The 26701-nt window shown below is 44.6% G+C and overlaps 1 pseudogene; it reads left to right on the top strand.

Annotated features, from left to right (window-relative positions):
• The first annotated feature begins 5603 nt into the window (after positions 1-5603).
• LOC133920787 (putative transcription elongation factor SPT5 homolog 1) lies at positions 5604-13725 on the top strand (annotated as a pseudogene).
• The last annotated feature ends 12976 nt before the right edge of the window (positions 13726-26701 follow it).

Genomic DNA, 26701 nt, shown 5'->3' with positions numbered 1-26701 from the left:
AGAGTGACGAACCTCTCGAATAAAGCCTACATTTAGGAGTTTGCGAACCTCCTCCTTAATGGCTTGCTTCCTAACCTCCGTAAAGCTTTGCTGCTTCTGCACCATAGGTTTGGAGTCGGGCTTAACATCTAGTCGATGCTCGATCCCCTCCCTAGGGACTCCGAGCATATCAGACGGTTGCCACATAAACACGTCTTGGATTGCTCGAAGAAAAGTGATGAGCTTGAATTCCTATTTAGAGTCGAGGTTAGTCCCAACCTTAACCGTCTTAGCTAGTTCAGACAAGTTGAGGGACATTGCTTTGATGCCACCATCAATCTTTTTTTCATCGGTGCCATCGTTTGTCTCCCTTGGTGGCATCGTTAGACTTGGACGTGTCATCAAAACTTACAAGCTTAGAGTTCTTAACCGTCTTGATGGTGACGTCAAGGTATCATTGGACTTGGAAGCAAGACTTACAAGCTTGGAGTTCTTAACCGTTGTTGAACTTGGAAGTGTTAGCCCCAACTTTAACCATCTTGGCTGGTTCAGACAGGTTGAGGGGCATTGCCTTGACACCACAATCAGTCTTTTTGTTGTCGATGCCATCGTTGGTCTCATCCTTGGCAGCATTGTTGGACTTGGAAGTGTCAACAAGACTTACAAGCTTGGAGTTCTTGATCTCAACTATGACTTGATGATTCTGACGCTTGGAATCCACGCCCTTAGATGTGGTTGCCGCTCGAATGAGGCGTCGACCATGTCTAGGCTCTGCTCATCGCATTTGACTGCTGCACGTTGATCTTCCCTGACAGTTATAACCCCTTTGGGACATGGGATCTTAAGTGTCGAGTATGCATAGTGCGTCACTGGCATAAATTTATCTAGCATTGGGCGGCCCAGGATCACATTGTATGCTGTCTCGAAGTCCACGACGTCGAAGGTAAGCTTCTCTTTACAGAAGTTGTCGGCCATGCCAAATTTAACTAGCAACTAGATCTGGTCCAAGGGCATGATTGATGAGTTGGGGTTATGCCATGGAAAGGCTCGACTCCTACCTTAAGCTCCGACCTCTGAACTCTCATCTTGTCTAGGGGCTTAGCGAAGATGAGGTTAAGTGAATTACACGCGTCAACCAAGGTCGAGAAACTTTGATGTTGAGGATAGTCGGTTGGACCATGATCGGGTATCGACCAGGGTATGGAATTACAACCGGATGATCAACTTGATTGAAGGTGATCGGAACCTCTGACCACTTGAGGTATCATGTAGGCCCAGTCAGAGCCAAATTGACCCTCTCGTTCGATCGCCTTGTATTGTCTCTTAGATTCATACGTGGCGGATCCTCCAAAAATGTGTGCTAGACTTTGGTTGGCCTCATGTAACTAGGGCTCGTCACTGTTAATATTCGGCTTGGCCTGTTTGTTGTTATACTCAGCAACAATGACCTAGAGCTTTTCATCGACCTTCCTTTTGATGATATGGCATTCGTCGAAGTCGTGTTGGCTGGTCCGATGGACAGGACACCACTTCCCACCACATCGACTCGGACCTTTGTTGTCCTTAGTATTGCGCGACTTGCTCTTATCGACCGCGACTATAGTCGTATCTGACCCTTGCGCTTATTCGTCGGGTTTGTTCTTCTTCCCCCGTTCTTCGAGGACTTAGGATTGTCCTTTCTAGATTGAGGGTTCTTGACGTGTACCTGGGCTTTCTCTCGTTTTGCATGCTTGTAGGCCAACTCGAATTTGACTGTGTGGATCTTCCGAGTAACCATCTTCCTAAGAAGATACATGTCCCGAACGCCTGACTTGAAGGCGATGATTACTAACTCGTTGGAGATATCTGGGATCGTATTACATTTGTCACTGAACCGACGAATGAAATCTCAGAGTGATTTGTTCTCACCCTAGTTTAGTTGGTGAAGATCGTTCTCTATTCCTGTGCGCTCGAATGTGTCTTGGAAGTTGGCTATGAACTATGTCTTCAACTCGGTCCACGATCAGATCGAGTTAGGAGGCAGGTTCAAAAACCAAGATCTGACAGGTCCATCGAGCGTGTTCAGTAGATAATTGGCCATTACTTTGTTGTCGATGACCGCTGCTCGAATAACCATGGTATAGATCTGGAACCACTCGTTAGGGTTGATCTTCCCATCATACTTCTGGATTGGGGCAGCCTTGAACTTCTCAGGTCTCCGTATCAACCTTAGCTCATGGACGAAAGCTTCGCAACCTCCATCGAATTCTTCAGGAGGAGGTGGGAGAGAACTATCACGCATGTTCCTTCGAGCAGAGAGTTATGTCGACTATCTTGTCCTATAGATCTGCTATCGTAATAACGATGGTCGTCCTCGCAGTGTTCCTTATGACAGTTGTCTATCACTGTACGTGGATCATGCTGATTGTGAGAAATACGATCCCTCAGGTCTTCATAGTTCCTGCGCCCATGGGTAGGGCAGTTACGGTTTGGCCCACAAAGTGGTGCTCGAGTTCGATCACCTGAGCTTTCCGCCCGGGATCCCTCGACTTGGGGATGCTCGCATCCGTGACTCCTCGAGCCGGCGCCTTGCTGGCTGGGGCGCGTAGAGTTTCTATGATTGTTCGCTCGAGCAGCTTGAATCTAAGCTGCATCAAGTATGGTCTTGACCTGATTAACCATAGGGGTTAAGGGATTCATTGGATCCAACTCCGGAAGGGATCTTAGGATCAGATGAGATCCCTAGATATTAGCATCCGAAGTGCTAAAAATATCACTGTCCAAACTTGGTTGTGGTCGAGAAGATAATGCTCCGCAATTGCTATTCTGAGGGAGATCGTTCCTTGATGCTTGAGCCGCTGGCAGTGGAGGTGTGCCCATCGAAAGTTGTCATTGAAGACTAGACCTCCTACAGTCCGTCGATGGAGAGTTGTGTTAGGGACACTTAAAGCTCCATTTGCAGATGTCTCTGGCAATATATCGCTAGCGACACTAATACCATGAGTAGCGACTACCGTTGCTGGATCCTCGAGAATTTCCGTACCATTGTTTATCACGGCGTTTGGATCCACCGCTATTGGGTCAGCATGTGGGATATCGACTCCTGTGGCCATGAACACGAATCAATCTGTTCGGCTGCTCTAGCTGGCGGCTGAGTCGTCGTCGCAACCCTCATCGCTGTTGGTGTCCATACATTGGAGAACATTAGGCTCCTTAGGGTCCCACTCGAGATATCCCACCTCGCGGTATATGTCCAATGGCATGAACTCGATAATACCGGTGCAGATCAGTTCACCTTGATGGTTCTAACGGAATATCATAGTTCTAAATGTGACATCTGATCTGGCTAGGGGTGATTCGAGGGTGATCGTTGTTGACCTAAAGTATTCGTAGAAGCTGACGTCGGAGAATCCGGTGCCGATGTGCACTCGAGACATAATCGATCATGAAAAGCAGAAGGCCCCTACATGACGCGCCAATTATCGATGATTTGTTCTTGACAATGTGTTCGGAAATAACAGGGTTACCTTTGTGGATCAAAGATCGAACATAAAGTGTGATACATGCGATGTATACAGGTTCAGACCTCCGGTTGGAGTAATACTTTATATTCTGTATAGATGATTATGTGTATATATTTACTCAAGTACATACAATATGGCTAATCTATTACAGGAAGTAGATCGGATCTAGTCTAACCTAGGGCTAAACTCGCCGATTTTCTCCTGAGCTAAGGTCTTGATGCTTGCCTCGGGGGCCTAGGTCTCTGCCTTATACAGGTATGATGTACCGTCTCCTATGCACCCGCAATTCATAGGAAGTCATTTTTCTTGCTGTTCAAGTAGATAGATCTGTCATGAATACTAGTCTTCTCAAGTTAGGTAATCAATCGAGACATTTCTAGTATATACATCATAGATTCTAGACGTATCAGATACCGTATATTTGGTTCTATAATATACGAATTTGTTAAGTATGCACATGACATACCCTGTCAATATACGATAGACTCCTTATATGTATATACATCATAGTTAAATATTCGATATATATATTTAATGTCTAATACATAAGCCAATGTGGAGTATTGTGATGGTCTAAGCTCATCACATAAGAGCTTTGCTTATGTGACAGAGAGAACACCATGATAAATAAGTTAACTACTAATTATTGCTAGATAGTGTACTCGGGCCCTCCTATATGTTTTTTGCCTATTACATAGGAGCATACATTAATAATTTAATAATATTGGTTAAACTATTGGAGACGTTTTATACGGTGCTATCTATTGACGATGACATGAGCATCACTTACAAATAATAACTATCTATATTGTTGGAAGTGCTCTGGCCTCAAGCAATGCTTCAACAACATCGCACCGATTTCAGAGACAGTTCTGCTACGAACTTATATCCAGCGTGTCACCAGTGGTGTGACCAGCTCGATTTGAGCATAGATCCTTCTCATCGTGTTAGCAATGCTTCCCTCAATGCACGCCAACACGCATAGAGCCTTTTCAGCCGCATGCCAAACAGCATGGTCGAACATCCTCAAAGAACGACAGCAACATGATTGAAGTATCCATGATGACTCCTAGGACTGTTGTACCTTCTATTTATCTTAATTATGCACGCAGAAAATAAAAACAGCTGAGTTATTAAGGTTCGAACTGTCGTGTTAGGCTAGCCCAACGGTTTCCCTTCGAGGATCAAAATCTTATCGTGAAGAGATTTTCGTTTCCTTTAACGCTCCAATGGTTTTCCTTTATGGTTCTCTTCACGACGGTATTATCTTTCCTTTCTCTTCACGATTCCCCTCGAAAGTAAGCTGTTGGAGATGAGAGAAAATAAATAGAATGAGAACGGGAAAGAGAATCGAGAAAGAAACAAAATGAAAGAAATATGGTTAAGGATGATCTTAATGTTGTTTGGTCTCCGCGGGAGAAAGAGAATTTGATTGATTCCTTAGCTCTGCGTTCCTGCACATGGCGTATCCGGTGTCAAATGTCAAATCTAGAGGCATATCCAGTTGTGCACCGTGGGATATGCCGAACGGATTTTTTTATTTTTTAAATCAAAAAATTGTAAATATATGTGTTTATTTTGAAAAATTGTAAATCTTAACTTCTGTCGTCCGTTAAAATAGCGACATGTTGCAATGGCAACAGGTCTAACAGAAGTTTAGATTTGTAATTTCTCACAATAAACTTATATATTTGCATTTTTATTTAAAAATATATAAAAATAAAAAGTTCTGCCGAAGGTCGGATCGGCCTGGACCAGACGTGATGTATCCAGGACGACTGGGCCGGACTTGACGACATTGTGGAAGCAACCCAGTTAGCCTAGCCCAAGGTAACGTGCTACGGGCAAGGCCGGCCCAACGGAAACCACCCCGCGTTCTTGTCTGGAACCTAAAAAACCCAACCCAACGCTGTGCCTTCCAAGTCGGTTCTCGCCGATAAATACCTCTCTCCCGGCAACCGTAGCGCCTGCCCGTCCCGCCTTGGCACCCAACTTCGCCGAGGCCTCGGCTCGACTCCCGAGGGTTCTGCCACGCGCAGCCACCGCGCCCGCGTTCACGCCAACACCGCCGCGTTTCGCGACCCGCGAGGAGGGCTCGAAACCCTAGCCCCCGCCGCCACAATGCCTCGCCGCAGCCGTGAGGAGGAGGAGGAGGAGGGGAGGGGCGGGAAGCGGTCGCGTGGCGTCGAGAGCTTCATCGACGACGCGGCCAGCGAGGACGAGGACGCGGACGAGGAGGAGGAGGAGGAGGAGGATTACGAGGGCGGCGGCCGTGGACGTAGCTCCAAGAGGAGGCGGTCGTCGCTCCTGATCGACGACATGGCCCAGGTCGACGACGATGGGGAAGAGGACGTTGATGACGAAATCGAGCCAGGTGAGCCGCTGATTGTCCTATCGATCGGGTCCCAACCGTGGTAGGATCGTTTGATTGATTCTCCCTACATCCGAATTTACGGAAGTTACTGTGAAATTAACCGAATTTACCCCGTTACCTTTATGCGCTATCCTGCATTGGGCCATCGGTGACGTTTCCAATACCTAGACTAACTTGAACCTTGATAGAATCGTTTGTTAAATTTCTATTACATTTAGGAGTTGTCAATCCTGTTCAAAATGGTGAGCGTGGTGCATTATCTAATTGTGTCCTCGGTTCTGGTTTGATCATGTGTTGTTGTAAAACTTGTGATTGGCTAGGCTTCATAAGGTTGTGGTGGTTTAGTTGAATTACGTAGTGATGGTTTATGCAGAGGATTTGTTTTTTCTTCTGCGAACCCTCAACGAACTTTAGAGGCAAACTTGGATTTAATTCCGGGATTTTGTATTGAATTTAAGATCTTCTGGAAGAAAGCGCTTAGTTCCTGCTCCATAAATCTTGTCAATTGGACATTATGGCTACGCCTACCCACGGGATACTTAAGCAGTGGTACATCCAACTAACAGTATACTAGTGTGGTACTGTGCAAGACAACTTTTGCCATTATGATGATGCAGAGAATCATATCCACCATGAATATGTGATTCATTATGGCAGCAGTATCTGTTAACTCTGTTATTGCTATTGTCACTCTTTTGTTTTAAAAAAGGATTGCGCTCAATTGGACAGTTTGAATGTTATACTAAATTGATTGCTAAATTGCAGTGATGTGGCTGTTTCTTCCTGTGATAAAATAAAACCATTACATTTCCTTTGGGGTTTGCTACAATTTTCACGTTGCAGTTTAGTATAGATATTTTTGTGTTGAACCGTCATAAGAGAAAAGTACGGGCAATGAATCAAGTGTGTTAGTGCTGTGACTGGTGCACCTTTGCCTTCTATCGGGCTTTATTGATGATACTCGGATTGACACCGGTGACAATGATGTTGGAAAGAGATCTATACCTCATTCTAGCTCTACGACGGATGATGAAGATGACATACAAGAGTTTGTGAGGCGACTACAAAATAGATATGAAACATCATCACATTTTGATTATGACGAGGAAGTAACCGAGGTTGAACAGCAAGCTTTCTTACCATCAGTGAAGGATCCAAAGCTTTGGATGGTGAAATGTGTGGTAGGCTAGCTGCAAGTTCTATAAAAATTAAGATATGCTCCACCATTTATTCTTTGTACATTTGAACATCACTAATATCTAATTATGCTTTCAGATCGGACATGAGCGGGAGGCAGCTGTTTGTCTAATGCAAAAGTTCATTGATAGACCAGATCTCCAGATGAAATCCGTTGTTGCATTAGAACACCTAAAGAATTACATTTACATTGAAGCGGAGAAAGAAGCCCATGTCAAGGAGGTAAGCTTTGCTTCGCTTGATATTTTTATTCATTTTGACATAGAGTTTTAAGTGAAACTCAATTTCAGGCTTGCAAAGGTTTGCGGAACATCATCGCTTCAGCAAAAATAACTTTGGTTCCTATAAGGGAAATGGCTGATGTCCTTTCTGTTGAGAGCAAATCTGTTGATGTTTCAAGGGACTCGTGGGTCCGGATGAAGCTTGGTGTATATAAGGGTGATCTTGCTAAGGTATGGTCATCTTTGCTGCCTCCAGTCCTAGCATACCTTCTCCATATTTTGATTTGTCTACCTTCAGGTTGTTGATGTTGACAATGTGCGCCAAAGGGTTACTGTTAAGCTCATTCCTAGAATAGATTTACAAGCGTTGGCAAATAAACTGGTAAGTTCATTCTTACTTGCTATAAATCTGAGTACTACTCGTTACTGTTTAGTAAAACATATACTACATGTCTGATATTGCATCTTATGCGAACGTAGTAACCTTTTTTAAGGTTTGTGCGAGATAATGTTGTTTGCTGGGAAGGAGCTAGGAAATTGTAACCCCGATGATTAGTCTTCTTGCACTAGTGTTTCAAAATGTTATTGTAGGCCTTTTACCTATCAAAGAATTTTCTTATTCGTAGCCTATCTTCTGGATAAAATGTGCTTTATCTTTGTCATGCTCGTTCTTGTGCTTGCTTGTTGGATGGCTTTGCTTGATGAATATTTGGTGTTTTCAGGATGGGCATGAAGTCGTGAAGAAGAAGTCGTTCATTCCACCACCAAGGTTCTTTAATGTTGATGAGGCGAGGTGCCTTTTCATCTCTTTATCATCCAAGAGTTTTTTGTATTTTTTTATTTTGCTGTTATTAGCAATTTGCTAACTCCAATGAAAATAGGGAGATGCACATTCGTGTCGACAGGAGGAGGAATAGAGATTCCGGGGAATACTTTGACGTTGTTGATGGTTTAATGTTCAAAGATGGTTTCTTGTACAAGACATTCTCTATAAAATCAATCAGCACGCAGAATATTCAGCCATCATTTGATGGATTGGAGAAATTTAAAAAACCTGGTGATGACATTAGTGAGGATGTGGCTAGCTTGTCCATTCTGTTTGCAAGTAGGAAAAAGGACCACTTCATGAAAGGTGATGCTGTAATTGTTATCAAAGGTGATCTCAAGAATTTAAAGGGCTCTGTTGAGAAAGTGGAGGATGGTACCGTTCACATCCAACCAAAACTATCTGGGCTTCCAGTAATTACTTGCGAACTGAAATTGCTATATTATATTCGATCTAATTAGAATCTTAGAATCAAAATTTACCTAGGGAACTGATAAATCTTGTCGTAACTGCAGAAAACACTCGCCTTCAGCGAGAAAGATCTCTGCAAATATTTCAATCCTGGAGACCATGTAAAAGTCATATCCGGTGTGCAAGGTGTGAAAGGCATGGTTGTTAAAGTGGAAGGGCATGTTTTGATCATTTTATCAGACACTACTAAAGAACATGTGAGCTATTTATGGTCCAGATATGTGTTAGTAAATGTTTAGTGCAAACATTTTTTTTAGTATGCTTTTACTTTCTACTGTCTGTGTGACTGCAGATCCGTGTGTTTGCGGACCATGCTGTGGAGAGGTCTGAGGTCACCACAGGGATTACCAGAATTGGTGATTACGAATTGCAGGATCTTGTTCTTAAATTACTAGCTAGCAATCAATACTTTTTCCTGATTATGTTTAACTGGTTATGACTAACTTGTTCCTCTTGTTCATGCTTCAGTAATTTATCATTTGGTATCATTATAAGGGTGGAAAGTGAAGCATTTCAGGTGTAGATTCTGCCTATCTTTTATCATAGATTGTTGACGTTTAATGTACTATATTGACCTTAGTATATATTTAGGTTCTGATGGGAGTGCCTGATAAACCTGAACTGGTGCTTGTGAAACTGAGAGAAATAAAAAAACAAGATTGATCGGCGCACATCTGCGAAAGATCGGTCCAGTAATGTTGTGTCAACTAAGGATGTTGTGAGGGTCATCGAAGGAGCATGTAAGGTGTGTCCAACTACACATGATCTAGTATGTTTCAATTGTTTGTGTCATAATTGCTTGCTTTGTGACCTCAATACCTATTCTCATTTTTTTTTTGTTATTACAACAGGGAAAGCAAGGTCCTGTGGAACACATACACAGAGGTATATTTTTTATCTATGATCGCCACTACCTTGAACATTCAGGATATATCTGTGCAAAAGCACAATCTTGTCTCCTTGTTGGGGGGTCAACAGGCAGCCACCGTAGGAATGTATGTGCTAATATATTTTAATTTTTCTGCATTGATAATTTTAAAATATTGTGTCTGACCATGCATTTGCTTATCTCATGCAGGCTATGGACACAGCTGATCCACAGCTTTGCGCTTTTAGCTCTCCAACAAGGATTTTGCAGTTTCCAAGAAGGCTCCCCCCAAGAGGACCTCACATGAATTGTATGAATTTATTTAATTTGAATACTCATTGTTATGAGGTAGAGTGGCCTTTTTAATCCGCTGCATTACTTTGGCAAATCCATTAAATTTCTTTACCTTGTGCTGATACAATAATGCATCCTTCCTATGTAATGCAGCTGGTGGAAGGTTTGGAAGGAGAGGTGGTGGTGGCAGAGGGCATGATGCCCTGGTGAATAGATGTATCAAAATTAAATCTGGCCCATACAAAGGATATCGTGGCCGTGTTAAAGAAGTGACTGGTGCACTTGTGCGCATAGAGCTTGATTCGTTGATGAAAATTGTCACAGGTGAGCCTTTATTTTCAGTGTTATTGTTGCTGTTTCTGTTATGCTTAATTCTAATATTTCTGGGCATATATAGTTAAGAGAGAGGATATTGGTGACACAGCTGCTGTTGCAACACCATTTCGGTAAATTTCCTCCCTGTTCGTCTTTTATATTTGGATAACCTGTTTAGTTTCATTTGGTGAAGAGTTGTATTAGCAGTGAAACCCGTTATTCAAGGGGCAGTGAAACACCTATGCATCCATCTCGAACGCCACTACATCCTGTTCAGACTCCGATGCGGGATCCTGGAGGTGCGTTTTACATGCTTTGTTATGCTTCATTTAAGATTACCAAATCTACTTAATCTTAAATTTCAAAAACATTTATCGTTTTGGACATGGCTATGGTTCGCAAGATGTGCTTTGACTGTTAATTTCATCTTCACATATGTTGCTAAGAAGCACTAGAAATTCGTAGTTCTATGGAAATATTTTTTGGTGAAATCTACTCGCATCACTTTCTCTGGGCTTCTACATGTATTTGTTTATTACAGAGTTAGGAAAACTAAACGGTATTTTCCCTAAAAAATGGCATAGGGAAGTACTGTAATTCCATGTACCTACTTTGATTATTTGTTTTACTTGTGATGTCTACGAAATCCTTGAAGAAAAACTGTGTTGCCTGCTATTTAGGTTCCGCTTTGTGCTATTCAATCTCTATGGAGGCGACTGCTTGTGTTGTTGCCTAACACTTGAACTGATATCATTAAGCACTTATGCATCTTGGTGCCATTTTCAAAGGGAACCCACGCTATCCTGTTCAAATGCCAAACACACAACTGTTTAAATGATGTATATGTATAATTCCTGTCATTTCATTTAACACTGTATTGTTTCTTCTCTTTTCTTTGGTAACAAGTTATATGATTTCTACAGCGACACCGATTCGTGATGGAATGCGAACTCCTATGCCTAGTCGAGCTTGGGTGCCAATGAGTCCTTCCAGGTTTGTCTTTTTTTTGTGTGTGTGGAATAAATTGGTTACCCATGCATATTTTCTTGGAACCTGATCCTGAGCTAGGTATAAATCAGCTCAAGAATATATAAATTCTATTCGAGGGCCTATTTCTGAAAGATGAAATTCTGTTGGAAAGATCATGGGACTATTTCAAAATTTAAGTTTAGTAGGCAGTAATCTATATATGTTGTCGGTTGCTGACTGTTCCAATTATTTACAGGGACAACTGGGAAGATGGAGATCCGGCCACCTGGGGAAGCAGTCCAACCTACCAGGTTTAGTGTGCCACTTCTTGCTTGTTTGTTATCGTTAGAGATCGTTTAACTTTTGGCTGGCAACTGATTACATTTTTGCATCTCTGTTCCCTTTTTTTACAGCCAGGAACTCCACGAGCTCCTTTTCCCGAAAGAGGACTGGTTTTATCCTGATTTATGGATTTCGGCAGACTTCAGGTTTGTTCATCTTCCCGGGCCCTTTGTCATTCAAAGATATGGTAACCGAACACTGTTGTTAGAAAAACCTTGCGTCATCCTTCGGTAGAGCAAAGCAAGGCTTTCTATTCCATCCCAGTCCATTCCGGGATAGGCGGCTAATATAATATGTGCAGTAGTCGTCATCTGACCAATCGGCTCGGACACCAGACCGCTTGTGCCCGCCCATTCTGTCTCGCACTAAATGGAATGGCTCTCTTAGTTACGCTGTGCCCCGACCCGAGTCCCCACGTCCGCTTTTATCCGCCCGCAACCCGGCCAACACAACATTAGGGCCGTCCCCCCCCCCCCCCCCAATTCTATGCTGCCCGGGCCGGGGCTCGCTTTTTGGGAAGCCCGAATGGACGAGCTCCAAGGAGGGAGGAGAGAGGGAGGCAAGAACCATGATTTCAGAGAAGTGGCGGTCCGAATCCACTCTGACAAAAGAAAATAACTGACTAAGCTGTGCCGTTTTACTAACGTTTCCTCATCGACTGCGAGAGTTTGTGGTGTGTGTTCTCGGACCAAAGAAACCAAACAAGCATACCTTTCCTTTAATGGAGTATCTTGGGTATGGTACTCCCTCTTTATCAGCTCGATGTTCAATCAGCATTCCTTCACGGGGATCTTGACCGGATGTAAGTCAAGATTGCTATTATCTTATTAAAGAAGAAAAACAGCAAAGCTTCTAGTCTGTCCCAACTCTTTCGAGCCATCTACCGAAGCTTAATTGGAAGCCTCCTATATTTGAAAGCAAGAAGGCCAAACATAATGTTCGCTGCAAGCCTATAAAAATGGTTCATGCAGAGTCCGAGCCAGCAAGGTCTGAAAAATCGCTGAGTTAATTCAACCTGTTAGGTCACATAAAGGTGCTTGCTTGCTTTTGACAATTCTTGTCCTCATATTGAAATGAATCGAGATTGATAAGGAGTTAGTTAATGATGTTTGAGCATGTACTTTTTTTGAGTGTCTATTTATTTTCGATTGGTATCTATGGATTGATCACAAGCCGAAACATGGTTAGAGTCTCTCCCCAGTCCACAGCAAGGTGTGGAATCTGGATCTACTGTGTGTTCTGACTCTATTGGATCAAGTCAGATACTAAGCCTTCTACTACTACTACTACTTAGGTTAGGAGAAAAAATGCTATATTTCAGAGATTGGACTCTCTTACTGTGTTTTTTCAGGGCTGTTCCCGAGCCAGCCTGCTAGTGAATTTTTTGGGGCAAAAGTAGGGGAATTTTTCATCATTCGGCTCGAGCAAGAATCAAAGAAATAAGACCGTGGAAAATCCATAATAGAATAAGGTATATAATGACTCAATGACTCTAGGTAAGAAAAGCTTTATCAGATTCTCTTTTCCGAAGTTGCACCCCTGGATCAGGGTGCGCAAGTGCCCCTGGAGCTGGTATTGGTGATGCAAGCCCGTATGTACCTTCGACACCTATTGGTCAACCGATGTCCCCAGATCCTTCCTCCTATTTGCCTGGTACTCCTGATGGCCAGCCAATGACTCCAGGGAGTGCTGGAATGAATATTATGTCTCCCGTAATAGGTTAGCCTTATCCTTCTGTATTGTTGGCTTGTTGCATTTGCAACGAAGTCCGTTCTGCAATCCGGATTTGTTGGATCAAAGCAATCAATCATGTCTGAATTCTTCTTGTCAAAATGCTTGCAGGTGGCGAGGGCGAGGGTAACTGGCTTTTACCAGATGTTTTGGTCAGTGTCTCGAGGGGAGGTGATGCTGACACCAATGGTGTGGTGAAGGAAGTTTTCCTGGTACGTAGTTACATCGGTACAGGTGGATTTAAAACTTGTCTCCCCCATATTTTCATCTACTCCAACTTTGTTGAGCTCACTCTCTGGAATCTGGATTTCCAGGATGGATCATGTCTTGTCGCCCTTGGGTCTTCGGAGAGCGGAGAGGAAGTGATTGCTGCTCCAAACGAGCTAGAGGTCGTCAGGCCGAATAAAAACGAGAGGCTCAAGATAATGAATGGCTCCATGCGTGGAGTTACGGGAAAACTGATAGGAGTTGATGGGTCTGATGGCATCGTGAGGGTGGAAGGTAGCGTAGACGTGAAAATTGTGGACATGGTGATTCTGGGCAAAGTGGCTGCCCTTGAGGACGCTGTGCAGTCGAGATTCTTACTAGTTCATATTTTAGCGTAATTAAGTTGTTGGTGCTCAGGTGCCCAAAAATGTATTTGTTCATTATTTGCGTCAGTGCCTGTATACGTTCTGAAATGTTATGTTGTTTTTTTTCTCTCAAACATGCAGGAGAAATGCTCTATGGTTTGGAACAAGTAATGGTTACGCTAATGTTAATTTTTAGGCGTTAGCTGTTACTGCCTGGATTCCCCGAGTCGGTTTTCTCCTTGTCTGACATGTCGTCGCGAGGTTTGACAATTGATGTTTACTTTGATCATCGCGTAGCCGGTACTCCCCATATCCTGTATCAGATTAAGAGACGTTTTTTTCCTTTCGAGACGGCAGTCTATCAGCTTGTAAATTTATCATTTCTTTTTGCGAGCAATTTCAACTCGTCATTGAGAGGATCAGACTAGTTACAATTTACACAATTAACTTACTCTGAAAAATAGAAACAGAACAGAGCAGGAAAATTAATCAATCCGTAACTTTCTCTATTTATTGACTAACATAAAAGGGAAACAAATAAACACACTCTCTTCTCTCACTGTCTTGTTTGGTTCCGGTGGGTCCATCCACCTCGAACGCACTCCAGATCTGACAAAATAGTGGATGTGTATGCTAATTTCAACTTACAACAAAAGTTACAGTTTCACTGATAATATTGTGCTTCCAGAAATCAGAGGTCAATCGGGTCTTAAAAAACTATTGAATTGGAAAGAACATATAAGAGAAAATATTTTTAAGTTTTTCTGTAAAAGGTCTCACGAAATTTTATTTCAGATAGAAAGTTACCGGTGCCTGAACAGGACTAAACAAACTGCAAGTGGGCCGGAATGTTACACGAAGTAGGCAATTTTTTAGATGAACAGGTTGCGGATCGTCTGAAAGGTGGCGCGCGTCAGGCCCATGGCATGAACAGTGACAGGCACCCGACGAGCCAAGCCAGTAACGAGAGAAGCAGCCGAGGCAATGGCACCGGCGCGGCGGCAGCGCCAATGATGACCGTCGCCCCAAAAAGCATCAGCTGGAACGCGGAAATGCGCAGCAGCGGCCCACGGCCGGCGGCGGCGGCGACGGCATCGGGGGCGGCCTCCCGCTGTGGCTCTCGCTCTGGCGCGGGGACTTCCTTGGTGACGTTGCCAGCATCCTCCGAGGCCATCGGATTTTCACGGTGAGGGCGAGTTGGGATGACGCCTACTCTGCGAAGAACAAACGAGCGCTCGTGTGCTGAGGATGTTGTGGCTTGTGACCCCATCCACCTGGTCGGCGATGTATTTATAGTGCTCGGTGTTCCATTTGGCAGTGCCGCCACTTCACGTTCGAGATGCCAGGACAAATACTGGAAGAATTCTATGTAAACTGGAGAAAGCGAAGCAGTTGACTGCGAAACCCCCAGCGGAAGCTTCCGGGCAGTTTCCTCTGCTTGTGTTCAGACGCGGACGGCGCACGGTGGCTGACCTGCGCTTCTTCTTCCTTGTTTGGAATATACAAAGCAGCACGGTCAAGGTACAGCAGGTCCCCCTTCAAAAAAAAAGGTACAGCAGGTCAATGGCAAGCATACGACGTGGCTTTTCTCGTCTGGAAAAAGAAGACCACTAGAACATGTCTTGGCCCGGCTAAATGGCGATTACCTTCTCGAGGCGAAGTTCCGTTGAAGGTTCGTCCAGCTCGCGGTCCCTTCGTTGATTTCGTGAAGAATCCGAAACCCAGCTTGGGAAAGCCGCTGGTCTCGGTATCTGTCGGTTCCGGAGACGGGAGGCGGACGAGGTGTTTGGGACTTGGATGCAGATGCGTTAGGATACAGGAAACACGTAGTGGGATTTTGTGGTGGAATCCTTTTATCTGGGTTTAAGTTCTATACTTAGTATGTGTCACGTTTTAAATCTAAGTAGACTTGTCATTAAATATAATTATACATTATAAGCATTATATAATTATACATTATAAGCAATATAATTATACACACTCCTCACCGAGAATAAGCTCGATTTCTCAAAATTGCAAGCAACAAAATCTTCAGTGCGAACAACCAGCAACTTTATTTTCAAAATTTCCTCCACATCACATGGGAAAAATATCTTCAGATTGTGGCTTCATCCCATGTATTAGACACTGAATCAATGAGGTGGCTTATCCGACGCAGGCGACAGGTGCGGGTGCTTCCAATGGGCTGCATCCCATGAGGGTGCGGCAACCAATTATCACGCCAAATCCTGTTATCATCTCCATCACTAATCCTGTGCACCACCTCTCTCTTCAAGAGTTCTAAGCCATATTTAATAGCCCTCCATGTCTGCGAAGCTTCACCTGCCACAACATTATTCAGAACATTACCCATCTGAATCCTTTGCCTTGAGGACTCGCGCACATAAACTCTTCGGGTAGAAGATGAGCCTCCAGGCCTGACGGACGAGTAGAGCCTGATTGAAAAGCCTAAAGTATTTGAAACCCATACCCCCGGCCTTCGGACAAGATTGAAGTTTGCCACAAAATCCATTGCATTTTCCAATGGCCCCTCTCTGAACCCCACCAAAATGCCCTGACATGATTCATGAGGTCATCACATAAAGGGTATGGAATCTTGAAAACACTCATGACGTAGGTAGGCAAAACTTGCGCCACGGTTTTAATCAGAACCTCTTTAGCAGCGATCGAAAGGTCCTTCTCACGCCAGGCCACCATGCGCTTCAGAAAATGCTCCTCCACTAGCTGAAACAACCCCCTACGAACACGCCCATGCAACATAGGAAGGCCCAAGTACTTAGCTTCAATGTCCACATGTTGAACTCCCAGTATAGCTCTCACTTGTTCCGTCACAACATTTGTTGAGTGCTTGTTAATTCCAATGACGCCTTAGCATTTGCTAACAGTTATGAGAATACCCGACTGTGGAGTTTCTTTTAGTTTAAGTTTAGCTTAGACGTTGTGGGTGAATCATATTAAAATGGACTCATATCGTTTTGTAATCGTTGCATAAAAGTTCATATAATTTTTAGAGCACCAGAGCACCTCATTTTAAATTTTTATTTGGGGAAAGAACGAAAATAAATTACAGCGAAAATAGACTTGGTCTCTAGCAAGTGAGTGAATGTACGAGATGTCGCCTAGAGGGGGGTGAATAGGCGTTTCCTGAAATTTAAAACTTTGCAGCGGATTAATCTTTCTGGATAATCCGGGTCAACTCGGATACATCGGGGTTGTAGGTTCTGGGTTCTGCCTAGATAGTCCGGATGAAATAGGAAATCGAAGGCTATGAAATTCTAAGTAAATATATTTGATGTTACATGTTACGACAGGTTCCTAAGGATGTATGAAGGCTTTTCAAAGGATCACCTGTAGCTAAAAACACACAAACATGTAGATCGGAGAAAATCGCCCAAAAACAAATAGAACAACAAAGAAATCAAATGAGACATGAATTTATTTCCCAAAATTCGGATCAAATGATCATATGTCTCCGTTGAGGTGCTCACAAAAAGCCAGGTATCTCTCAACCCTTATCCTCACCGAGCGAACACGAAGATCAAGCTCGGGGCTTACTCAACTTTCCTTTCCTTGGCTTTTTCTTCATTAGCACAAGAAAAGCTAGCTCTAGCCTGATTGCCACCATTTGGTCCAGAAACCAACGTCATATTCTGAGACAGGGGGTTTTCGAGGCCAATCCGAGCCGTCTTAGCTATCTCGATGGACTTTAGCTTGCTGAAGAGTTCATCACAAGATAACATGTCATAACTTAGTGACTCTTCAATATTCGAGATCTTCACTTCTCATATGCTACGGTTAAAAACATAGAGAAGCTTGATCACCTTCTCATAGTCAGAGCAGGGGAATACACCAGTGGATCTAAGGTTGCTCATAATTTCATCAAAATGATCAAACATAGCATCCAAAGATTCACCACGCCCTTGCACAAATATTTGGTATTCTTGGTTATAAGTGCTTTAGCGTCTGGTCTTAATCTGATTAATGTCTCCATGGAAAACACTCAGAGTAGTCCAGATCTCTCGGACAGTATAGATGTGCTAAACCCAGTCAAACTCATTCTGACTCAGACTAGTGAACAAAATATTTCTGGCCTTATTGTTGGTCTCATACTGTTCTATTTAAACTTGAGTCATACAAGCAGCAGAGATCTCGTAGTTAGAATCAACTACTTTCCATATTGCACTTCTTTGGTTTAGAAGATAAAAAGCCTCCTTGTGTATCTTCCAGTACGAAAAGTCCCTTCAATCAAATAATGAAATATTTCCACTTCTCTCTATGTCACCTACGGATCACAAAGCCGTTTAAATCAACAAGTGATCAACCGGCTCTGATACCAATTGTAGGACCGAGAACGGCGATTAGAGGAGGGGTGAATAGATGTCTTACAAATTTCTTGTGAAATAGATGACCTACTCCTTGTTCACCTAACGTTCCTAAAAAATGCACAAACATAAATATAAACTTTAGAAAGATAAAGCATGAAAAAACTCTCGAGACAACATGACTCCACGGATGGATTATGAGCCATATGCTCTATTCAAGACCATTCTATGTATCTTTGACCATAAAAGCTTGAAACTTAAACGAAGAACAAAGAAAAAAACAGTCACCCAAAGAAACAACTCTTCAAGTTGATGTTCTAGAGACAAAGGAATTCAAAACACTCTCAAATACATGAGTATATGAACGTTTATGCCTTTAGCAACAAGAAGAACAACTTTGTAAGACTGAAAAATCACAGCTCAAAGGCAAAAACAGAAAACAAGAAGAAAATCACAACCGAAAAAAAAGAAAAACTTGCAAACTTGTATGGATTTTTCTCTCAAAAAGCATATGCAAAAATTTAAATTTCATTAATCAAAGAGGTCAACCCTATTTTAGGCAGATTTCAAGGATTTCTCTCAAAAAAACTCCCATCTATTACATAGGCTAAGCACCCATTTTTCTCTCTTCAAAAACTCTAACACTAGACTCTCAAATGGGTGGCACAAGGGGCTCAAGTGGCTGGTTCAAACTCTCATATAGCTCTATCCCTTTATTTATAAACCTAGGTTTAGCGAAAATGGTCATAATAGATCATGATTGTGATTTTAGTGATTAATGATAACATAGTCATTGGGACTAACATGTTTGTTAAGAATATATGTTAGTAGGTCTCATGGATGCAATATATCAAGAAGCCACTGAAGTCGGGATAAAGTTTAATTAAATTGGAGAAGTCGTAAGAAGATTTACCTCACTGGATGGTCTGGTGCAGAGAAATTTGTACTCACCGGAGCATTGTATCCAGATGCTAATAGCCTCACCGGATAATTCGGTAAATAGGACATCAGACCACAAGAGTGTTTCTGATAAAAGGGAAGAAGGTTGCGGACCTCACAACCCAGTTTGGTGATCTGCACGGGTAACACTGGAGTATTTTCTGTAGAGAAGAATACAAGTGCAGCACACTGAAGATCAACCAACCAGATGGTCCAGTGCTTGGTTTGTGCACACCGAATTATAGCACCAGAGCTTTTTTGCAGAGGTGACTGCAAGTATTGAAGAATGAAGAACAACCCACTAGAAAGTCTGGTGCTCTGAAGATGAATGCACCGAAGCATTGTACACAGAGAGGCTGCAAAGGCTTGGATGACTAAGATAACTCACTAGAAGGTTCGGTGATAGATTTGAAGGTACACCAGAGTGTTCGGTGTTTACAGAGGCATTAAGTGGAGTTTCAATGGCTAGTTTATGAGGTTGTACTCACTGGATAATCCAGTGTTAGTACTACTATTCTCACAGGATCATCCAGTGTTAACAGCTTTTCTGAGCCGTTGGGAAAACGGCTAGTTGGCATATTTGAGGCTATAAATACTCTTCCACCCAATCATTTGAAGTGTGGAATGTTGCTAGAGTCCAGAGAAACCCATATACACTTGAGAAGACATCCAAGTCACCAAAGTGCTTAAAGTGATCATCTAATGTAATTAAGTATAAGATTCATGAGTGATTAGTACTTATAGGCCTAGAGAGTGTGTCGCTAGATGATTGCTTCCTAGAGAGTGCATCAAGGAGAGATCTGAGCTTGTACCGAGAGGTACGCCAGCACCCTGGAGTCTTGGTGCCTCGCCAGTATCTTAGGCTTTAGTGGCTCAAGCTTGTTGACCCTCTAACTTGATATTGAGCGGAGGCAACACACGTATACGGGGGCGGGAAGACCCTTGCCTTGGTGGCTCAAGCTCCGAAGTGATCACGGTGGCAAGTGACTCAAAGAGAGGCTAGTGGTGAGATCTTGCCTTGGTGGCTCATCTGGTTTGAGATCTTGCCTTGGTGGCTTGGTGACTCAAGAGTCATGATCGGATGTCGACTGGGAGCATATCTTTGGTGGAGCTACAACATGTATTAAGGGTGACATTCATGTCATCGATATCACGGGATAAAAATCCCTTTCTATCTTATTTACGTTTTCATATTTATATTCTTGCAATTTAACTTGCTAGAATATGTTGCAATCCTCTTGAACGGTAGAGTAGACACACTAGATAAACTTAAAGCACATTTAGATAGAAATTGAGATAGATTTATCTTATGAAGTTTTTGGAGCCATTAGTTTTTAAGTGTCCTAATTTACCCCTCTCTTAGGACGTCACCGTTACTCACAATAAAAATTTTGACCCATAAGTTTCCTAGCTTATTACCAAAATACCCTTATCTTGTAGTAAACTCCTACCTATCACCGATGTCATTTTGGTCCATTTCTTGCTCCTTCCATCGAACGGTCGCGACGCTTTCACGACTTAGCTTCGCCTCGACGAAAGCTTCACGATAGTACCACATACTCCTACAATCATTCAATTGTTTGGAAGCCCAACCATGAAATCCTCTGCACGTTTCTCAAAGCATGACTCATCATTTGCTTACACCTTAAGCAAGCGCTCTAACATTGACATGCGTACTCCATTTTGTGATCATGACCATCGGCAAGTCTCTCCCGCTCCTGATCCCTTAGACCGCCTTGTCACTTGCACCAGCATACTTTTTGCTTGACTTTGTCAACACATTGCCTTCATCCTCCATTTCATATTTTGCTTGATCTCCACGTGTACAGGTAGGATCACCCTTGACTCCGCCCGGCCTCCTTGATCGTCCGACACCAGGCACCCGCTTAGCCCTGACCACCCACTGTCGACCGTCAAGTTACATCCGTCACTTGCATACCATGAGACAAACAAACATTTTTGTCCAACTCTAACTCAAGTTAATACATAATCAAAATACTCAAACCAAGCTTAAGCAATCCAAAACTTAACAAACCAAATCGACAAACTTATCAATCACTCATCACATATAAATCAAGACACATTTCAACTTGATTTCTCGGAATTTGTGTCACTTGCCAATTTGAGACAGACCTACATCATAAAGCTTATAGTTTAAGATGCTTCGAAACAAACTAAGAAGGTACTACACAACCAAAATTAAGAAAAAATGATTTGCCTATCTTATTTGTTCCTCTTCTCCATCATAGGCCATTGTGAGCCAAAGTCTACAAATGCAGCTGCCCTTCTAGTGCCGACAAAGTTACCACAGCCATGTCAAGTTTGCAGAGATATGCCTAGATGAGTGAATGAACAATGGGAAATAATTTAAATATAACAAAGAATATTCTTATTTCTACCTTCTAAATAGATTTAATAAAATGTCATGGTTTAATCACACATAAATCATTCACTTCCACCTTCCAGAGCTCACAAGATTGACTTGCTTCCGCATTCATAGCCACATGATATAAACCTATCCGGTTACTCTTAACTCATGGCTCAAGCTCGCCCAATAGAACACATGGGGTTCAGTTGGAAACCAAAAAAAAATAGGAAGAACAACCTAATCGAAAAATGGATGCAAGGATTGGATAACTAGCGCACCACGCATCAAACAAATCCTCAACAAACTGAATGTAGAGACAGAAATGCTTGGATTTGACTGGAGCACAAAACCAACTCTTATTGAGAGGAAGCCCATTCCACCCAAGCGATCCATGGCTACTTACCAGCAAACAACGAAGGAACCGATAGTTCGCATCCAGGTGGATCTCCGCTCTACCCCAACCCACTAGACCTGGTGAAGGAATCGCACCGCGACGGGCGGGCGACATGAGTGGACTAGTTGTGTCGGCAATGCGGAGGGTCCTACGGCGGGAGGGAGTGTGGCCGTGGCGGGTGCCAGGAGGGGTGGCGATGTTGCGCTCGAAGGCGGTGTCGACTCAGGGGAGGCTAGGTTTGGACCTGAGAGAGGCTGGGTGCGTGCGTTTGTGGAGGTAAGAAATCTAGATCGAGGGTGGGTGAGAGGTGAGGAGATAAGACTGAGTAGACATGGATGTTTATTCACTTTTGTCTTTGTAAAAATTCAGATCCGTTTAAATTATCAGTATCGGTTTATAGTTATCAGCTGATACTGAAGTACCGGTGCTGGTTTTTTTCTAAGAGCAACACTGATATTGAGTATAGTGTCAGTTCAACCCGGCACAATAATTGATCGAGCGCGATATGTTACGAATTAGTACTGATACTTCATCAGTATTATTTTCGTTTAGTCGGCACTGATGATCCAGTAATATTGTAGTGCTGAGAATTCCGTCCCTGCATTCGCCTCATTGTAAGGCGCAGCTAGTTAGCCTTCGCTACTTGCTAGTGGAACCCGAAGGCGATCTAGCGTGGTCGCCGGGACGTCGAGGTCAGGAAGCGCATTGCTTTTCTCTACGTACACAGCCGACTCAGCACGAGACTTCACGAATGAATGTGCCGAACGCCGACGATGTTCCGCTGCTGCAGAATGCCGACGACGCCTCTTTTACGAATGTCACCACAATGCTGTTGTATGGGTCAAACTACAAATACGACCGCCAACTGATGACTTACCAAATTCGGTCTAGCATTGCTCATTGTCTAGTAATATACATTTCCCGAGGTGCAGAAAACGGGAGCCCAAAGTGTTTATATCCGTATATCCATTCAATTTTATTTCTCTCACGAGAAAGTGTTCGGCTCCCTCAAGAAAGAAGAGGAAAGTGAGTGTTCAGCTTTGCACGAAAGTGCGAAAATGTTCCCTCGGGCGTGTGAAGCCTTCTGAACAATACGATAATGGACTTCTACTAAACTAATATCACCACCTACTTTTCAAATGCTAAGAACATTATCACTACTAGTTTTCTCTTTCAAGATCATATCAATATCAATATTTAGCTCTCTCATTGGCACCGGGAAGGGAAGTATTAGAACCTTGTGGTCCACTAAGCAAGCAAAATTCAGAACCACCATTTCAATCGGTTTACCTCTTCAACTATCACGGAAGTGGCGTGAGCTGCTCGAAGCATTACTGCTGCGCACGGGGGTAAAAGCAGAGGAATGGCGCCAGCTGCCGGCCGTCCGGCGATGAGGGGAGGGCGCGAGGCACATGCAAGGACTTGATGAGGATGAGGCGAAGGTTCATGTGTTCGACGGCGATCCGCGCGGCTAGACGGAGGAAGTTTGACTCCTTGTCGGCGGGGAAGAATGCGGCCACGCTGGCAAGAGGTTGTGCTGCTCTTTCGCGTGCGGTCAAAAAGTGGGTGGTCGGCTTCCACCCTCCGGTGGTTAGGGGTGCTGCTCGGGTTTGGTCGGCGGTCGATCATTCTGCTGGCACCAACTTTGTGTCGCCGACAGCATCACCAGCTGCGATTGCAGGGACAAGGTCAACGTTGAAGGTGATGCAGATTACCGCGATGCACCAACGTCCCTCGGCTCAAGGATGGAAAGGGCCACTCCCGAAGCCGCGCGTGTCTCCTGTGTTATCTATTGCTGACGTGGTTGACAAAGCGTTCAGCGATCGACGTATGATTACGGAAGATGGCGGCCGACGATAGGTGTTGGAGAGGAAGGTGGAGGTTGACGATCTAGAATTGAAGCGTTTTCAAAATTCAAAAGACAGTAGTATCGTCATGGGCCGGAATGTCGACCCAAAAAGCTCATCTTGTTCGGCGCTACGAAACCCGGGCCTGGCTTCGCTTCGCTGTCACGTCTAGCGTCGAAACCCTAGTTTTAGCTGGGCGGGCACAATCTGTGGAAACCGGAGACCTTTCGTTGAGGTAGTGATGGCTAGCGGCAACAATGTTTCTGGTGGCTCCAACGACAATGAAGCCAAAGGGAAGAACGATGACAGCGACAGGCGGATGAACCTTGGTGGTGGCAGCGGAGATCAACAAGCTGGCGATAGCCGCATCCAGGATGGCGGTTTCGAGGCGGGCGACACCGGATATGGTGGTGGCAGAGGCTTTGGCTGGCGGCAATTTCGTCCACCCCGTGTTTTCAATCACCCTGACCATCGATTTAGGGGGGGCGGGGTGGGCGTGTGGATGACCGGTGGGACAGGGAGGCACGTCCTTTCCAGGCTTGGGGAAGAGGACAGGAGATCCGCGATGACAGCCGTGGTGAGGGCAGGGATCATGGAGCTGATCGCGAATTTGGTAGAGACCGAAGCAACGTTTGCGACGACGGTCACGGGAACGGCGATGGCAGAAACCGTGATAGTGATGGCAGCCGCGCTTCACGCGGCGATGGGCAAGATCAGAAGGGTAAAAGTGTTGATGCTGCTCGTATGGTGACCAGCAACGATAAAGGTGATGGCTCTGGTCTGGATGTTTCTTCTAAGGCCAGAGACAACTTCGAGCAGGGCAACAAGGGGAGGAAGAAGAAGCTCGTGATCTGCTGCGAGATATGTGAAGAAGAACACTTTACTCCAACTTATCCTTTGTTGCACGGGCCAAAATCAGCGATAACTTTCTGTGGGTTCGCTGGGGATGGCCTGGGTTTCTTCCAAATTCCATACAAAGGCACCACAAAGAAACCTCAAAGGGAGTCGGCTACGGCTTTGATTCGAATCACGGAAGGAGTTGTCTCTGCTACTTTAGTTAAGGCGGAGTTGGAGCGGCTGATCCCTGTAAAGTGGTAATGGCAGGTTCAGGAGCATGGGGAAAATATGTATGTTGTGCCTTTTCCATGCAAAGTGGAACTACAATGGATGATTGAAATCAAAAAAATCAAGACAGACAACGATGAAGGTGTAATGGCTTTTGAGGAATGGGATCAAAAGATTGAGCCAGCTGAGTACCTGCAGAAGGTTTGGGTCTCAGTGTATGAGTTCCTTTTGAAATTCGATCGTTCTTACCTTTGTGGGTTGTTGGCACCATTTTAGGTGCTACACAAAATGTTGATATGGTGACCATTAGGAATACTGGAGTGGTGCGTCTCCTGGTGGCGGTAACGGACGCTAAACATATTCCAGAATCCTCTTAATATTTCCTTCCGCAGAGTAATTGTTGGTGACAGATTAATTGTCTGGCATAGGTTAGTATCTAAAATATTACATGTTCAATTTGGCATTTGGCATTCAACATTTATTTTTCGAGTGTAACTTTGCAAAGTCAATTTGGCGAATTATTCAGATTGTCTTAGGTATTACTATGCCAAGGAATATTAACCATATTGTGGGTGGTTGGTTACGTGACATGAAGGCTAATAAAAAGAAACTTATTATGGTTGGAGTAGCCGCTCTATTTTGGACGATTTGGCTATGCCGCAATGATATGGTCTTTAATAAGAGAACAACAATTTCCTTTTTTAGCCACTCTTCAGAGGTACATATTGGCTCAGATTTTAGAGATTGTTACAAAAGAAGGAACAAAGGGAAGAGATCAAACTAGTTTGTCAGAATTTGGAGGTGGTGGCTATAGAGCTCTTTGCTAAAAATAGCTGGTGTCGGAGGATGAACTCCTGTCGCAGGGATCCCGAGAGACCCCTTTTTAGAGATTCGGCCAGGGGGATGATCCTGAACGAGCTTGTTTGGGAAATAGGCGGGAACGGAAATAAATGCAGTGGCTGGTGGGAGATGATCGTCCTAGTGCGAGAAAGATGGGTGCACCGGGGTTTAGACAGGTTCGGGCCGCACGGAGGCGTAACACCCTACTCCTGTGTGAGTGCTATATCTATCCTTGAAGGTAATTCTTCAAGGATGTATCTGGTTACAGGGGAGAGCCGTTTACAGAGAGCTTGAGGCTCTTGTGTTCTAGCTTGAGCTGGTTCGTGTGTGTGCGTCGTCGGGCTTTTTTCTGTGAGCGTCTGCGTCCTTCCTTTTTCCACCCCCCTTTTACGTGTTCTCCATCCTTTCCTTTTATAGGCGCGCCGACCTCGACATATCCTGAATGGGAAAGAGGGGGTACGAGTGCCAAGGCGCCACGGAGAAAGGCGTCATCATTCCGTCTTGGCGAAGTGACAGGGGCGGTGGAAAAATGCGACGCGCATCCGACCACCCGCCACCGTGGATGTCCTCCGGCGCCATTGAGGGGGCCCACCGGGCAGCCTCAGAGGTGCCCGGTGCGCCCACCCTGTCTTGTTCTTCTGCCAGGGCAAGGTGGCAGGCGGAGCGCTTCGATTCTGGCAACGTTATCCCGAGGCACCTGGATGAAACGGGACTGGACCCGTGCATTTAATGGACCCACGCCCCCCTGCCAGTGCATGGCAGGGTCTGACACTGGGGCGTGGGCAGCTGAGAATGTCAGGATGTCAGGATGTCAGGACGAGCGTGTCTATTAAATGCGGCATTGGGCCTTTGACTGGCTGACACCCCGACGATGGGACCCTTCGGGTCGTCGGACGATCTTGCGCGAACCTTCGGGGAACCGAGTCCTCGGGGGCTGCCGTGTGCAGCCCCGAGCACTCTCTTCCGAGCACTTCGGTGAAACCTTCGGAGAACCGAGTCCTCGGGGGCTGCCACGTGCAGCCCCGAGCACTCTCTCCCGAGTACTTGGGTGAGACTTTCGGGGAACCGAGTCCTCGGGGGCTGCCACGCGCAGCCCCGAGCACTCTCTCCCGAGTACTTGGGTGAGACCTTCGGGGAACCGAGTCCTCGGGGGCTGCCACGCGCAGCCCCGAGCACTCTCTCCCGAGTACTTGGGTGAGACCTTCGGGGAACCGAGTCCTCGGGGGCTGCCACGCGCAGCCCCGAGCACTCTCTCCCGAGTACT

This window comes from Phragmites australis, chromosome 6 (genome assembly GCF_958298935.1).
Source record: "Phragmites australis chromosome 6, lpPhrAust1.1, whole genome shotgun sequence".
In the NCBI taxonomy this organism is placed as follows: Eukaryota; Viridiplantae; Streptophyta; class Magnoliopsida; order Poales; family Poaceae; genus Phragmites; species Phragmites australis.
This window is presented reverse-complemented; position numbering and strand designations above follow the sequence as displayed.